At 38.1% G+C, this 17,326-nt stretch overlaps 1 protein-coding gene and 1 pseudogene across 1 annotated transcript in view; one reads left to right on the forward strand and one right to left on the reverse strand.

Moving 5' to 3' along the window:
• The window catches only part of SMYD3 (SET and MYND domain containing 3), a 1,025,869-nt gene that overhangs the window by 135,105 nt on the left and 873,438 nt on the right, over nucleotides 1-17,326 (forward strand). The gene's annotated exons all lie outside the window — the stretch shown is intronic.
• Nucleotides 1,406-8,446, reverse strand: LOC102825534 (annotated as a pseudogene).

A 17,326-nucleotide genomic window follows, 5' to 3' on the forward strand; every position in this document is an offset into this window, starting at 1 on the left:
AGGCAGTTGTTCAAGAAGGCAGTGAGCCACACATTCCATATCCTTCTCTTATTCCCAATGCTTCCTCTTCCTTGGTTGTTCCAGGTGAATAGATACTAATTTTGGTGTCATGTATGGTTGTTTGAAAGCTTTTAAGACTCCAGGCACTATGAAAGAACTAAGATGTAGAACCTAAGTACTAAACATGTTATTAGGCCAATTAAATAGGATAGCCCATGAAACCATGACCTGTAACCTTCAAACCAGTTTTTGTTGTTGTTATTATTATTGTAACTATATCTGCCACATAACTTTTGGTAGCTCAAATTTTTTACAGGTGTACACCTGTACTAGGAGCTCTGGTAGCGTAGTGATTATGAGTCAGGCTGCTAACCTCAAGGTCAGCAGTTCAATACTACCAGCTGTTCCATGGGAGAAAAATGAAGCTTTCTGCTCCTGTAAAGATGTACAGCCTCAGAAACCCTATACAGGGTCACTATGAGTTGGAACCAACTCCATGGCACATAACCACCACCACATCACCATTAAGTCTCTATGCTGGATTATGTGAAGAAAAGCATTATAATTGGATGAAGACTGATTAACAACTTGTGATATGCAGGTGACACAACTTAAAAAGAGAACCCACAAACTGAAAGTGAAGAGGACTTGAAATTCTTATTAAGATCAAAGACTACAACCTTCAGTATGGATTGCACCTCACTGTAAAGAAAACAAAAATCTTCACAACTTGACCAAAAAATAATATCACGATAAATGGAGAAAAGATTGAAGTAGAGCCAGAATGCTCCTTAGAAATGAGAAATCTCTTTGTTCTTTGGACATGTGGTCAAGAAGGACCAGTTCCTGGAGAAGGATATCATACTTGACTAAGTGGAGGGTCAATGAAAAAGAGGAGGCCCTCCAATGAGATGGGCAGCAATAGTGGGTCAAATGTAACATCAATTATGAGGATGGTGTAGTCCCAGGCAGTGTTTCATTTATGAGGATGGTGTAAGCCCCAGGCAGTGTTTCATTCTGTTGTGCATAGGGTCGTTATGAGTTGGAACCAACTTGGTGGCACCAAATAGGAACAACAAACAAGAAGATGATTTACAGAGGGTAAAGATTAAAGGACAATGGATGCAGCCTAGCTTCTCCATACAGGTGCCTCTCCTTCCACTGCACATCTGGACTTACCTCGTTTTCTTTTTTCTTCTCATTCTTTTTTTCTCTTTGACTTTAAATGCATTTTTATTTTTAGATAACCTACACGTTTTTTTTTTTCCCTTAAAAAAAAAGAAAACCTCTGCTCCAAATAAATCAAGGTCTCAAGATGGCATCAGTCCCATTTTGTCTAAGTCCTGGTGTTGTGTGGATGAAGAGTAGGATGACAAGTGACATGTACAAATAATTGCCAAAATTGTTAATATTTTTCCATTTCTAAACCACCTTTAAAGAAAATCATATATCCATATAATCCAGCAGAGCAACTATCCCATCTGGATTCAAGTTTTCACCAATAAAGAACTGGTCATTTTTGAAATTAGCCAGGATGTGTTTGATTTGCCCCTCAGCCCCTGTCATAAAGGGTTTTACTCTTTCTGGTTTCTGTTCAAGTTTGCCTTTGATTGCTTTCATGTAATCTTTGATGTTCTTCTTGTAGGCTTCTTTTGTAAAACTGGTTTTCTGCAGGTGATGATTCATGATGATGTCAACACCTGAGACTACTGTGCTTACAGTGCCTTCTCCGTTGGTGCCTTCAGCGGAGGCATTTCCACCGATGAGCGTGTCATCGATCGATGTTACCCTCTGCCCTGCTGACTATCTTCTCCTCCACTTACAGGCATAGTCCGCGTCTCCCGGATCTTGTAAATGTTGGAGAACATCTCATCATGGCCGTTGAGGTCCTGGTAGATGATCGTGATGGCTGAGGGGACGACCTTGGCGCTAGCTTGGCCTGGAGCTCCGAGCTCTCCTGGTGAAGCCGGAGCGGCTCTCTGGGGGAGAGTGGAGCGGGTGGAAAAACTCTTCTCATTCTTTTAAGAATGCTTTTTCTCAGTCTGCTGGATTAGCCAGCTTTTCTCCTGTTCCACAGCTTCTCAAAACCTGTTCATGATTGTTTCCCCTCTTCACCTAACCATTCCCATAGGCCTCCAACATCTCGTTCAACCTGGGACATGCCAGGCAGGGTTGACTCATGAGCTTAATAAACCCTGGGCTATCAGTGTGGTCTGGTCCTCTCCCTGTGACTTCATAAATGCTTTCTTAATTTTCAAACATTGAAGAAAGCTTTAACTTTTATACAAATAGTGTATATAGTTTTTTCTTTTAAATCTCAGATAGTCATACTAATTATCTCTTGAAACATTTGTATTATTTTAAATGCAAAAAAATGAGTTATGTTCTCTTTCATTTCATATGACCTTAGTAACAGCTTTTTTCACTTTTCCCAGTGGATACTGTTACTAATTGTTGATTCATGCTGATGAATAGTAATTTCTTGCCAGTTTCCCTGGCATGTAAGGTTCATTTTTCATGTGATCTGCATAAAAAATAATGGTGGTGAATATTAATCAAGTAAGAATGTAGATTTGAATTCCAAGCTTCAAAAAATGCTTAATTAGAAAACACAAGTCACATTAGCATTCCTTCTGTAGGGAAAATATGTTCTACAAGTTCAGTAACTTAACATTTTTTTGTTTCTGCCTACAAATGTATTGGTGTTACTGTATTGATAAGAAATTGTGGGTGGGATGAGGTAGAATAATCTCTAGAGTATTCATTTTTATCAGTTTTATCTATTTTATACCAAAATAAAATTGTTTTCCTCAGCGCCCCCCCCCCCAAAAAAAAAAAGCATCTACTGAAGTTAATTTAAGTTTTTTTGGTTGTGTTGAAAATTTCATATGTGAAGACATGGAGTTGGCTGCCACTTAGGAGATACAAAGAATTATGTTTTCCAGCAACTTCCAGTTTAGTGCACTTATCTGTGGGGACTTTATACACAAATGGATGCTGTTACGTAAACGTATTTTTTTCACAAACATATAACAGCACCATTAAATAGTGCTTCAAAAGTTAAACAACATAGAATTAAACAGTGCTTCAGTACCAAAATAGAAATGATATCAAAGGATGGGAACAAAAGGCAAATAAACAACATAGACTACTGTTATTCAATGATTTTTATTTTAAGTTTTTGTTGTTGTTAAGTACTGTGGAGTTGGTTCCGACTCATAGTGACCCTGCACAGGGTTTCCGAGGCTGTAAATCTTAATGGGAGCAAAACGCTTCATCAGTAGTCTAACTTTTTTGTTGACTATATGAAATCTTAAGCTGAAAGAGACAAAAGTAAGAAAAACTTTTTTAATCCTAGAGGATAGGGTCACAGATCTAGTTCTGCCAACTAGTTGTTTGACTTGGAACTAATTACCTAAATGGTTTCCTTTTTAGCCAATAGTACCAACTATGAAATCATTACGAGGATGGAAAGTAATGGAATTTTAAAGCAATTTGAACCATCTGGTACATTCTAAGTACTAAGTGAATTGTATTTGGTAACATTGCTCTTTTATTAAAAGAAGAGGGGTGGACTCACAGCTCTTTCTCTCCTTTCATCTGTGGTGCAGTTCAAAACTACCAGCTGTTCTGTGGGAGAAAGATGAGGCTTTCTGCTCCCATAAAGATTTACAGCCTTGGAAACCCTGTATAGGGTCGCTGTGAGTCGGAACCGACTCCATGGCACATAACAACAACATCCTTAACCCTTGTTGTTAGGTGCCATCCTATTGATTACCATGCATAGCGAGCGACCCTATGTAAAACAGAATGAAGCACATCCCACAATTGTTCCCATGTTTGAGCCATTGTTGAGGGTCTCTTTTTCCTGGTGTGGAATTATAGGATAAGCACTGGACTACTTTCTAGCTGCAAAGTCAATGGTTCAAATCCATCAGCCACTCTTCAGAAATCCTATCCAGGGTTTCTGTGAGTTGGAACTGACTCAATGGCAGTTCCCGTCCTCTATTTTGTCCTCTGCTATTTGTGTGTTTTTAGTAACGTTTGATTGTGTATTTATGCCATGTATTAGAGCTCCTAAGTTTGTCCCTATTTTTTCATTGATGATCTTTATAGTTCTAGGTTTTACATTTAGGTCTTTAATCCATAATGAGTTTGCTTTTGTATATTGTGTGAGATATGGGTCTTGTTTCATTCATTTCCAGAGACTTATCTCTTCCCCATTTAATGTATTTTGGCTCTTTGTCAAAGATCATTTGACTGTATGTGGAATGAATTTACTTTTGTGTTCTCAATTTGGTTCCATTGATCTGTGTGTCTTTCATTGTTTTGAGATCAGAGAGTGGGATGCTTCTCACTTTGCTCTTCTTCTTAAGCAGTGCTTTGCTTATCTAAAATCTCTTTACTTATAAACTTAGTGATCAATTTTTTCATATCTTTGAACAATGACTTTGGAATATGGATTGGGATTGTGTTATATCTATAGATTGCTTTACGTAGTGTTGACATTTTCACAGTGTAAGTCTTCCTATCTATGAAGGAGGCTGGTATAGTCTTCCATTTTTGTAAGTCTCTTTTGTTTTCTTGTTGTAGTGTTTTGTAGTTTTCTTTGTATAAATAGTGTGCTTGTTTGGTTAGTCTTAAGTATTTCATTTTTTGGGTGGCTATTGTGAATGGTATTGTTTTCATAATTTCCTTTTCAGAGCTGTCTTTATTAGTAGTAGAAGAATACAACTGATTTTTATATATTAAACTTGTACCCTGCCATTTTACTGAATCATGTTGAGGAATTTCCCTTCCATTTCTTTTCTGTTGAGTGTTTTTATCAAGAATGGCTGCAGGTAAGTTGTCTCAATAATATTCTTGTCTTAATCTCATTAATGTACATTTAAATAAAAAAAAAAAAGAGTACTTCCTGCGCCATGGGAAACATGGATTTTGAGATCAACGAATGACCCAGATGTGCGATCCAAATCCAGTGGGGAAGAAAGTGAGTCTTCCTTGCATATCCATATTGGGAGCAGGCCAAACCCCACGGAAATCATCATAGCGTTATCAACTGCCAACAACTGGGAATCTTGGTTCAATTAAGGTGACACAGAACCTTAAGTCTCATACCAGCTAAAATGGAGACTGATACAGGTGTGTTGTGTTGGTGTTCCTTAACCATGACATGATCATTTGAAATGATGAAAAACCCTTAATAAAATTTTGGGCATAAAGAGTACCAGTTTATTACAGTTTTCAAGGTAATTGCAATCCAGGAAAATTCAGTGCGTATTAAAAACAATAAGACAATACAAGGATTTCTTTTATTGATATGTAAAAATGGATTAGGTTATAGACCTAAATGTCGTACCTGGAAAGTTGTGTAGGATTGTGATGTTTATTGTAGAATATTAAGCCCTGTATCTTTTAGAATGAGTACATATGACCACACACCCCATCATTGTGAAAAACCCAACTATTCTCACAAATTTCTACTACACCTCCCAGGGGATTGTGTCAACCCTTTTGTTAATCAGAAATGAATTCATCTGTACCCTCTGGAAGATTAAGTCAGAAGACTGGACAGTGATTTCTGCTACTGTCTCTTCTAAATCTCAACAGACTTCTTCCCTGGCTTTAATAAGCCCATTAAATAAACTGTTTTTAATAATATTGCCTAATAAGTAGATTAAGGAGCTCTGGTAGCGTAGTGGTTACGAGTCAGGCTGCCAATCTCAAGGTCAGCAGTTTGAAGCTACCTGCTTTCCCATGGGAGAAAGATGAGGCTTTCTGCTCCCGTAAAGACTTACAGCCTTGGAAACCCTGTACAGGGTCGCTATGAGTCGGAACCTACTCCATGGCACATAACAACAACAACAACAATAAGTAGATTGGAGAGGTTCTTGTTTTTGATGGTGAATTCTGGTATTTTAAGGCAGTATTATATAGTGACTGGATACATATTCTATGTATTTGAATTCAAGTTCTGCCACTTAGTAGTGTATGATCTTGCAGAAGTTATGTAACCTCTCAGTGTCTTAGTTTTCTCAGTGGCACATGTCATGTACTTTAAAACAACAACAACTTTTTATTGTGAATTGAGTGAGGTTTTCTAGCTGTTACAGAACAGATCATCAGTTTTACATTCAACAAATCATATACTTTGCTTCATTACATAGTTGTAATCCCCTCCATGTACCAACAGTTAACAGTATTTACCTCTGTTCACTTAACTATTGCATTTCTCCCTGTGTCTACCACTACATCTTTCCTCTCCCACCTCCCTCTTGTTATATATTGCCTGCATTGTCACCCATGTTAACATGAAGAATTTTCCATCCCCATACCCCCATAACCATCATAGATTGTTTCTTTTTCCAAGAAAACATTTAAAAATAGAACTTTTACAACATTGATCTCATACAATATTTGTTCTTTTTTTGATTGACTAATTTCACTCAGTATAACATCCTCCAGGTTTAACCATGTTGTGAGGTGTTTCACAGATTCATTGTTATTCTTCAACTTTTTCTAGTATTCCATTGTGTGTATGTACCAAAGTTTGTTTAACCATTCTTCTGTTGATGGGCATTTAGGCAGTCTCCATCTTTTGATGTGTCTCTTGTAGGCAGCATATTGAAGGATCCTATTTTCTTATCCATTCTGCTCTGTTTCTCTCTTGACTGGTACATTTAACCCATTTTACAGTCAGTGTAATTATCAATAGGTGTGAATAGATTGCTATCATTTTTCTTGTGTGGTTTTTTTTTTGTGTGTGTGTGTGTGTGTGGTACTGCTAAATTCTTTGTCCCACATGATTTTGTATGTTGAGTTCATTTTGTTTGTGGGTTTTCTTTTCATTTTCATTTCTAATGTGTTGATGTTTACTAAATCTTTCTGGTTTTCCTCTTTTTCTCATTTTGATGTACAGGTGTATTATTTTTCTTTGAGGTTACCCTGTAATTTATTTTTTCCCTGCATTAACCAGTCTGTTTTATCTTGAAATCTACTTGACTTCCTTGATATTTGCAAGGTCTTTATCTACACTATTCTCTCTTTTTGCTTTGTAGTTGACTTCATTATACATTAACATCCCTATTTTCATTTCACACTGGTTTGGACTTCCAGTGTGACACTGTAGGATCAGCACTGGATTGAGAACCACAAGTTTGGCAGTTCAAACCGACCAGTTGCTCCTAGGAAACCCTATTCAGGGTAGCTACAGAGTCCTGGTGTGGCACTGTGAGCTAATGCACTGAACTTCAAAGTCATTTGAACCACATGATCAGTGGTTCAAACTTATCAGCTGCTCCTTGGAAGCCCTATACAGGGTTGTATGGGTCAGAACCGACTGGACGGCACTTAACAACAACAACAACAACAATGAGTCACAACTGACTTGACAACACTTATGTTTGTTGTAACAAACATGCTAGTACTGAGCAAATTGAAATTCACTAATTTGGGTTTCCATTGCTTTACATCTACTCCTTTGACCTTTCAATGTATTACCCATTTCTGAGATCTTAGTATTAATCTTCTGGATTTCTAATAGCAGGATTTGTATTACTTTGAAATTTGCATATTTTTTTTGTTTGTTCTTGTGGTGTTTTCATGAATTCTTAAGTTTTTTATTGTGTTCTCTTTGCTTTTCTCCATCTTTCTATCAGTTCTTTAAAGGTACCTAATTATCATTCTTTTGAATTGTTTTTCAGTTAATTCTTGACTCTGGATTTTGGTCATTTGTTTGAGCTATTCTCTCTTGTTTCTTTGTGTGCTCTAAAATTGTCTGTGTCTCTGGGGGCATTGTGGGGTTGTTGTATTTGTAAAAACAAACAGTGCAGTTGTTGGACTCAGAAGGGATGTGACAGCAGAGTTCCTGATCCTAGATGGAGTTCCTATTTGCTTTAGTGTTATCTATGTTCAGGGTACTCAATCCTAAAATAGTTCGTGAGGACTTTTGGTAGAAATGGTTTCAGTGTATGTTAGGACCACGGGGAAGCTAGGGTCAGTGTGACTGGTTAAATGCTGGTCTGGTGGCTCTGTGGGTTTTATAGGTCTGGATCCAAGCCTACCTGATTCCAGGTACCAAAGTGGCACACCAAAGTGTGTACTGGGCCCCACCTTACACTGACCTGCCTCCTAGCCATGTGGGAACTGGTCATATTTCTGGTCACTGGAGAAGCATAGAGAAAAAGAAGAAATCACACCTTTTCTGCTTCCCACGTGAATCTGCTGTGCTGTGTCAGGCTTCCCTCTACTGCCAAAGCAGCTCACAAGATGGTTGAGCCATGCCTGGCCAGCTGTTCTCCAGTCAGTCTCCCTCTCTCACTGTGCGTGCTCGGCCTCTCCTCCCAGCAAGCACTCCATCCTCCTCTCCAACGTTTTTCTGACATACAGAATTTTCATCTGTGTCTGTTTTGCTTGGTCTCTTGTATGTTTGTTGTAGAGGGCCCATGTAGTGTGTCTGAGTAGTCTGCCATCTTGCTGGAAGCCCCCTGTCATGCACTTTTTAGTATTAAATTACAAATATACAGTGCAGAAAATTTAAAAAGATGGTTTATTTTTCTCTCTTCAAGCATATCCTTACCAGAGCTCTAAATAAATTTTAATGGATGGATGACATTTGACAGTGTACTTTCCTTTTGTATTTCTAGCAATAAGGATACAGAGGTATGCAAGCACTGTATCTTTTAATTGTCAAACAGATCTCTGAGGTAGTTACTCTAATTTTGCATATAGAGAAATGAGAACAGTTCAGTAATTAACCCAGAATGCTACAGTTTAGCAACTCAAACTTAGACCATCTAACTGCATAGCCCATTCTTTGAATCTATGTGCAATACTAAACAGTGAACTGGACAAATAAAAACAACACTACAGTAAAATCTCAACCACCTAAACCTGTGAACAGATTAATTGTGTTAGATGACTTGTTAGGTGCTGTCAAATTGATGTCAACTCATAATGACCCTGTGTATACCAGAATGAAACATTGTCTGCCCCTGTGCCACCCTCAGAATTGTTGGTATATATAAACCCTTGTTGTAGCCACTCTATCAACCCTTCTCTCTCAGGGTCTTCTTTTCCCCCCACTAACCTTCTTCTTTGGAGTCCTGGTGTGGTGATGTGGGCTAATGCGTCAGACTACAAAGTTGTTTGAACTGCAAAGTCAGTGGTTCAAACTCACCAGCTGCTCCTTGGAAACCCTATACAGAGTCGCTATGGGTTGGAATCGACTCAACGGCACTTAACAATAACAACAACAACCTTCTTCTTTACCAGGCTAGATGATTAATTAGTGACATTTCTAGTTTACTCAGATTTTTTATTTAGACCCCTGGTGGAGATTTTGGTTTGCTTTAAGTGAGTTAGTGTATAGATTAGGACTGCCCAATAGTATTTTCTGTAATTACAGAAATGTTTTAAATTTGTTCTGATTAATATGGTAATGAGCACCATGGACACTTGAAATGTGACTTGGAAATTGATTTTTCATTTAGTTGGATTTAGTTAGTTGTTTAATTCTAATTAGTTGCTAGTGGCTATAGTACCGGACAGTACAGTTCTAGATAAAGTAAAAATAAGCACAAAACCAGTTATACTCTGTAAACTTGTGTTACAGAGTACAACTGCTCTGTAGGATTTTCAAGGCTGTGACTTTTCAGAAGCATATTGTCAGACCTTCCGGAGTTCTGAGGTGCCTCTGGTTGGGTTCAATCCACCAACCTTTCTGTTAGTAGTTGAGTACTTAACGGTTTGCACCACCCAGGGACTGTGGTAAGGCATTTGGATAAAACATCTGAGGGGGCTTCAAAAAGTTTATGGAAAAACGGAATTGTAAGAGAATGGAATTTTCTAGGCTGTGGACTTTTTTCTGTCCTCTCAGACACAGAGTCCCTATTGCTATGTCTTTTGAAGCACTCTTTGTCTAATAGGTGGGTGCCCGTGTGCAGAGCCCTCGTGTGCTCACAGGTCATCAGCCTCAGCATCTCTGGTACTGCTGACCTGGCTCAAGAAACCTTTAATGATTGGAGCATATGTTTCAGTCTTCAGTCTGGAGGAAATGTATTCCCTTCAGTCTGAAGTCAGCACAGATGGGATATGGGCAGAGGCTTCAACACACTAGAACTAAATTGCTAACCCTTCCCAGCTACGGTGAAGCTGCTGCCCTCAACAGCTGTGGTTGCCTGGTGTATCTAACGTTTTGTAACAAAAAGCAAAGAATTTCCATTTATAGCCATCATCCTGATTTGAATTCAAGGTAGGTAAATTAAGGGTAGCATATGATCACTGGCTTTCCTTTTTCTTTTTTTTAAATCAGTAGTAGCTTTAGACCAACAGTAGGTTGTTTGTATTCATGTATTAAAAAGTATATATTATAATTTAAGTATATATCTAAACATAAATGTACTCCTGGGACAAGATTGAATTTGAGTCAGGGTATCTGAGATACTTCTGTCAGTTATATCACAAATGTATGTCTACATAAACATAGATTTATACTTCTTTTCACCTGTTGAGCTCTATAAAATTATATCATTGCTAAATGCAGTCTTCTGGAATTTATATTTATTTTACTCAACATTACCTTTTGAAGAAATTGCATGTAGCTGTAGTTCATTCATTTTCACTATCTGATATTCCCTTGTGAGGACTGCACCACACTTTATTCATTCTCCTGTCAGTAGACTTCTGGGTGGTTTCATAATTAAGTATTCTAACAATTGATTACACTTTCTTATGCATTATTATTTGAAGGCAGCAAGGAGAGAGAACAGATTATTTATATCTCATAGAAGGAGGAACTAAGAAGAAAAGGGACCAGGAATATATGAAGAGGCTTCAAAAAGTTTGTGGAAAAAATGGAATGAAAAGATAATGGAATTTTTTGCATGAACTTTTTGAAGCCCCCTATTGTTGCTGAGTCCTGGTGTGGCACTGTGGGCTAATACGTCAGACTGCAAAGTAATTTGAACTGCAAAGTCGGTGGTTCAAGCTCACCAGCTGCTCCTTGAAAACCCTATACAGGGTCGCTATGGGTAGGAATCAACTCGACGGCACTTAACAATAACAACATTGTTGTTAGGTGCCATCAAGTCAGTACCGACTCATAGTGACCCTGTGCACAACATAACAAAACATTTTCTGGTCTTGTGTTAACCTCACAATCGTTGCTGTGTTTGAGCCCATTGCTGCTGTCACTGTGCCAGTCCATCGAGTTGGGGGTCTGCTTTTTCTCTGGCCCTCCACTTTGCCATATACTTAAGGCCCCCTATTACAATATACTTAAAATGGGGAGAAGAGAAGGAAACTTGATTTCTGTGTACTTGGAGCCATCTCAGTACTGTCTCATTATATTTGTTATGACAGTTATGCTAAACCTTTTATGAACTTCATTTAATAAGTGAAGAAATGGACATCCAGAAAGGAAAAGTAACTTTTCCTGGGTCACCCACCTTATAAGAATAAATGCCCAGCTTGATTCTTTCTGACCCTAGAGTCCTTTATGCTCTCTATAGTGGGATGACCAGAGTCCTGGTGTGGCCCTGTAGGATAATCACTGGTTCAAACCCACCAGCCACTCCTTGGAAACTCTATACAAGGTTGTTATCAGTAGGAACTGACTTGATAGAATGTAACAACAAAATTGGGCTAACTGCCATAGACATGATTATAATATGACCATGAGGGGAAATAACATTTAAATAGAAAGAGGTTACAGCTAGGCTCTGTCACTTAAAACAACCTTTGTACAGCAACAGATGAATATATAACAAAATGTGATATATACATACGATGGACTATTACTCAACCATAAAGAGGAATGAAACCCTGATGCATGCCCTGACATAGATGAACCTACGGGACATCATACTGAGCAGAATACATGAGTCACAAAAGGACAGTTACTGTATGTTGTATGACGAGGTGGTCTGCTCCTGTAACTATTCTACTCTGTTCTATAGGGTCACTGTGTGTTGGAATCAGCCAGATGATGTTAGATTTAGTGGAGGGGCAGGAGATAGGGGATTGTGAGAGTTTTTTGCTTGGAGTGCATTGATTGTTTGTTCAAGGTGGAGCCATAATTTGGAAAAAAGATAGCAAGAATGGTTGCACAGGTTGAAGAGTATATTCAGTGTTGCTGGTGGTGTACATGTAGAAATTTCTGAACGTATGTTTGGCTGTGCACAAATCGCTGTAATAATGGTAATAAAAGCACCTGGCAACCACGGTTATGGCACGGTCTTACGAATTCTATCCAGTAGTTAAAATGCAAACTTAAATGTATTAAAAAGCAAAACCCAGAAAACCTGAAAGCGAACATAGTACCAGAGAAACAAGCAAAGAAAGGAATGAGTTGAGGTTGAGGGATGAGCTGAAAGGAATGAGTTGTTCTTTTTGTAACACAAATAGTTTTGATCTTTATCTCGAGTTGTGAATTACACAAGTAGCTCAGTTTTTATTCTTCTAATAATTTTGCTTGTGTCAGGTATTACCTCTAGTCGGTAACAAATAGAATAAAATTGACTCTGACTTATCAGCAGTCTGCCATGTGAGTCATGTTTTTTTAAAGGTAAATCTTTACAGAGAATTGGGGTAGACTGGGATGCCAGCATGGCAGTTGAGATGACTTTATTTTTTAGCTTGTAATATTTTTTGACTGCTACTAGTATATTCCATAACAGAACCTAAGCATATATTTAAATTTTATTCTCATGATTTTAAATTATTGACTGCTACTGCAAGCCCAGGGCTCTTATAACCCAAGTGAATGTGAAGCTGAATAGAGAAAAATCTCTCTCTATAGTAAACCAAGGCTGGAAATGGGCATTGTTCTTTGCAGATGGCTATTGTGCTTACTCATGTTTTATTTAGGTGTTTTAGCAGTGCTGTTTGAGCTTCTAATTAAAGTTGTGCCTGCACTTCAATTTTTTATGAAGCCTCACATAGGTTTAATCATCAGATCAGCTTGATGAGGATTTGCAGAGGTAAGCTTTATTGCTTCACATAGTGGCTTCTAGCCTCTACCTTGAATGTGAAGGGAACATTGATTCATAAGAACATTGCTAATAGCTCACTGGAGTATATTGAGTGGAGAATGAAATGCAGAGGACTATTACAGATACTCTGTCTCTATTAACCTTTCTAACCCTTCCATTTATTTTGATGGATAGAGAGATTTGTGCCCTGAAATCATAGAGGTATCACATGATCAGTTGTAGGATCATCTTTAAAAGGGAGGTGTTAATCATTGTAGCTGAGAAAGACTCATTTTAACTGACTTTGAATAGTTTTGCTTCATATTTTATTATGATTTCATAAATTTGGAAAATAGGTAATTAGTAAATTTAATCTTGATTTTGTTCTTTAGAATACATTTGTATTTTGATATTTACTGAAAAGTTTGATATGTTAACCCCATAATAACTACAATAAAGCTATTACCACTCGGTCTTTTGCCACTCTGTTGGAAAGAGAATGGATGAAGGTGTTAAGTTGTACTATTTAGAAATACATGGCTATTCTTATTTTTTCTTTAATTTACATGGCTATTCTTATCCTGGCTAGAATGCACTATGAGTACTGTCAAGATATAATGCTGAAGGCTGTGTGCTTTAAAAACACTGTTAGTGGAGTGTTTTTAAACTTTATAGAATTATTACAGACCTTATTTTTAGAGCTTAATATCATTTATATTTACCCTCTTAATGAATATCCTTGGTTACCTAGAAAATTGCTTTTAATTTCCAAAGAAACTGTTGCTTTGAAAATGATATATTGAGTTAATCTAATCTAAGGACGTGTGAGTCTGTTATGATGTTGAACTGCCCCAAAATCCTCCCTTTTTTTTTTTTTCCTTTGGTCAAGAGGGAGCATTGAGCGCCGAAACAATATCTCCCCCCCCACCCCAACTTTTTACTATAAATTGAGTGAAGGTTTACAGACAAGATCATCAGCTTTACATTAAACAAATCATATACTTTATTTCATCTCAATGATTGCAATCCCCTCCATGCAACAACAGTTATCCCACTTTCTCCCTGTGGTCCCTATTTCTATTTTACTCACCCCAAAAACCTTTAAAAAGACAAATAAATTGAAATAAAGTAATCTCTAAGATAATAAATGGAGTCTTGCTGTGGAGCTGTAAGATAAGCACTGGACCACAAGGTCGGTTTGAACTCAAGGTTAGCAGTTTAAAACTCACCAGCTGCTCCTCAGAAACCCTATACAGGGTCACCATGAGACAGAACTAACTCAACGACACTTAACAACAACAAAGTAATAAGTAGAAACAAAGTAATTTCTTTCACTGTAAATGTTATTTTTTCATTGATTCCCAAAGAATACATGTCCTGATAACATGTAGCTCATACACCTTCTTTTGTGACTTTTGTTGTTGTTGCTAATTGCCGTCGAGTTGGTTCCAACTCATGGAGACTCTGTATAGCGTTTCCTAGGAGCTGCTGGTGATTAGGATAATAATAAAGTTGAAGTACATTGGGTCTTTTATTACATGACTAGTATTGTTTCCTCTATCTGCATTGTCCTGAAAAAGTTAAATGCCTTCACTTAATTGCTCTTGTTGTTTAGTGCTGTTGAGTTGGTTCCAACAGCAGAATGAACGCGGCTCAGTCCTATCCTGCCCCATCCTCACCACTGTTGTTCTGTTTGAGTCCATTGTTGCTGTCACCATGTCAACCCATTTCATTGGGTGTTTTCCTCTTTTTCTCTCTCCCTCTATTTTATGAAGCTTGGTAAAGTCCTCCATAGACTGACTGGTCTTTCCTGACAACATGTCTAAGTATGAGAGACAAAGTCTTGCCATTCACATTGGTAAGTAAGATTCAGGCTGTATTTCTTCAAACACAGATTTATTTGTTTTTCTGGCAGTCCAGAAAAATTATAAAGGTGCATTTATAATTTTTCGCCAACACCATAACTAAACTAGTTAGAATCATCTACTGTCTTTTTATTCATTGTTCAACTTTCACATGCATATGAAGCTATTGACAACACCGTGACTGGGGTCAGGCACACACATTGCTCCTCAAAATGACATCTTTGCTCTCTTAACAGTTTAAAGAGATATTTGCAACAGATTTGCCTAATGCAATATGTCATTTGATTTCTTGACTGCTGCTTCCATGAACATTGCTTGTGGACTCAAGCAAAATGAAGTCTTTAACAATGCCAATCTTTATCCATTTGTCATGATATTAGTTGTGGGTCCAGTTGTGAGAATTTTCACTTTCTTTACATTGAAGTGCAATCCATACTGAAGACTGTAGTCTTTGGTCTTCATTAGTAAGTATTTAAGCCCTCTTTGCTTCCAGCAAGCAAGATTGTGTCATCTGCATTTCTCAGGTAGTTAGTAAGATTTCCTCCAAACTTGATGCCATGCTATTCTTCATATAATCCAGTTTGTCAGATTATTTGCTCAGCATGCAGACACCTTCCCTGATTTTAAACCATTCAGTGTCACCTTGCTCTGTTTGAACAATTGTGTCTTAATTGATGTACAGTTTCCTCATGAGCACAATTAAGTATTTGGTAATGCCCATTCTTCACAAAATTATCCATAGTTTGTTATGATCTACATAGTTCAGTGCCTTTGCATAGTCAGTAAAGCACAATTAAGCATCTAGGGTTGGGTTGCTGGAGTACAGGTTTGGCTGGGTTGTGTCAGCTTGGTTGCTGTCTTCTACCTGGTGGTGGTGATGTGCCATGGAGTCAGTCCAGACTCTTAGGGTTTCAGAGGCTGTAAATATTTATGGCAGCAGAAAGCCTCATATTTCTCCTGCAGAATGACTGATAGTTTCAAACTGCTTACCTTGAGATTAGTGGCCTGACTTGTAATCACTACGCTATCAGAGCTCCTTCTCGTGCCTGGTAGGAAAAGGAAACAAAAACAAGAGAAAGTAACAACAAAAAACCACAACAGCAAAAAAGGAAATAATAAGAATCAATTGGTATAAAACAAACAACAAGAAAATATAAATTAATAACTAAAAAGAATAAAATCAATGGAAGAAAAACAGAAAGGGGGAAAATAGAATTAGTGAGGGGGAAAGAAAAGAGAATAATAAAGAAAAGAACTAAGAAAAAGGAGGTAAAGTAAAAACGAAAGATAAAAATAGAGAAAGAAAGGAATAAAAAACAAGGGATAGAAAAGAAAACAAAAACAAAGGAGAAAACTTGGGGAGGATAGTTTCAGCGAGTAGAAAACTCTGTGAGGCAGGGCAGCTGGTACTTTTGAGTGCCTTCTGCCAGCTAAGATGGTCTCAGGGTTGAAGAGACTCATAGGTGGTGGGGTAAATGGAGTTCTTGCTGATGTAGAAGGTGTATGGAGTCTGGTCATACAGAAGTAATTTGTGCCTGCTCAGAAGGTGGTTGAGGTCAGAGTGCTTGTTCCCAGTAGGAGGTCTTTCAGGCCCAGAGGGCAGCTTGTGGCAGGGTGTCTGGTTACAGAAGTAATTCCTGTCTGCCCTTGGATGTTTGGGGGGCAGGTTACCCACTTGGTAGTACATGTTCTGCAGGTCTTATTAGGCAGCATTCAAACATCTACAGGTGTGGAGGTGGTGAGCATCTGGCATCTGATTCTCAAGAGCATGCCTCTGACCTCAGGCAGAGCAGGTATTGTGCAGGGAGTTGTTAGTTAGCTGCTGGATGTGTGAGGGTGTGGGCCATGCTTCTGGTCAGCAGGAGTATGTAGGGAACCAGACAATTTACTGTTCACCATCCACTTACGCTGTCCTGGGCAAGTGGAGTGACTCATCAGTTTGCTCTCTTAATGGAACACTGCAAGTTCAAAATAGCCAAGCTGTGTCTGGTCAGCTGACAATTCACCTGTGTGTTGGGTCTATCTACCTCTCATACCACTTTTTGCTTGGTTTCTTTCTCTACACAGTATGCAGTTCCCCTTTCTATCCTTTCCTTTGAAACTCTGGATTCCAGGACTATCATCTATATCTGTTTCATTTAGTTTCCTGTGTCTTTGTTGTACAGGATCTGAGTAGATGCCGAGTCTGCCAACTTACTGGAAGTCTGCAGACTTAGTAGTAATTATTTGATTCTCTAGTTCCTTTACTTCTGTGAGTGATTGCATTTTTCTTTTTCCTTGTATATATCTCCTCAGTTTTTCTTTTTCTCTCCCTTCTTTTTGTTCCTGTGTGTCCAGTTAGCCTCTGCTCCAGTGTCCACCTATTCATGCTCTATTTTTCAGTAAATTTAAACCACTTACAGTTCCCTGGAGGTACAGTAGTTTATGTGTTCACATCTTTGTACATTTTCTACCTTCTTCCTGGAATTCGTGGTAACTAACTTTTGTCTG

Source organism: Chrysochloris asiatica, unplaced genomic scaffold (assembly GCF_000296735.1).
Source record: "Chrysochloris asiatica unplaced genomic scaffold, ChrAsi1.0 scaffold00165, whole genome shotgun sequence".
NCBI classification, from domain to species: Eukaryota; Metazoa; Chordata; class Mammalia; order Afrosoricida; family Chrysochloridae; genus Chrysochloris; species Chrysochloris asiatica.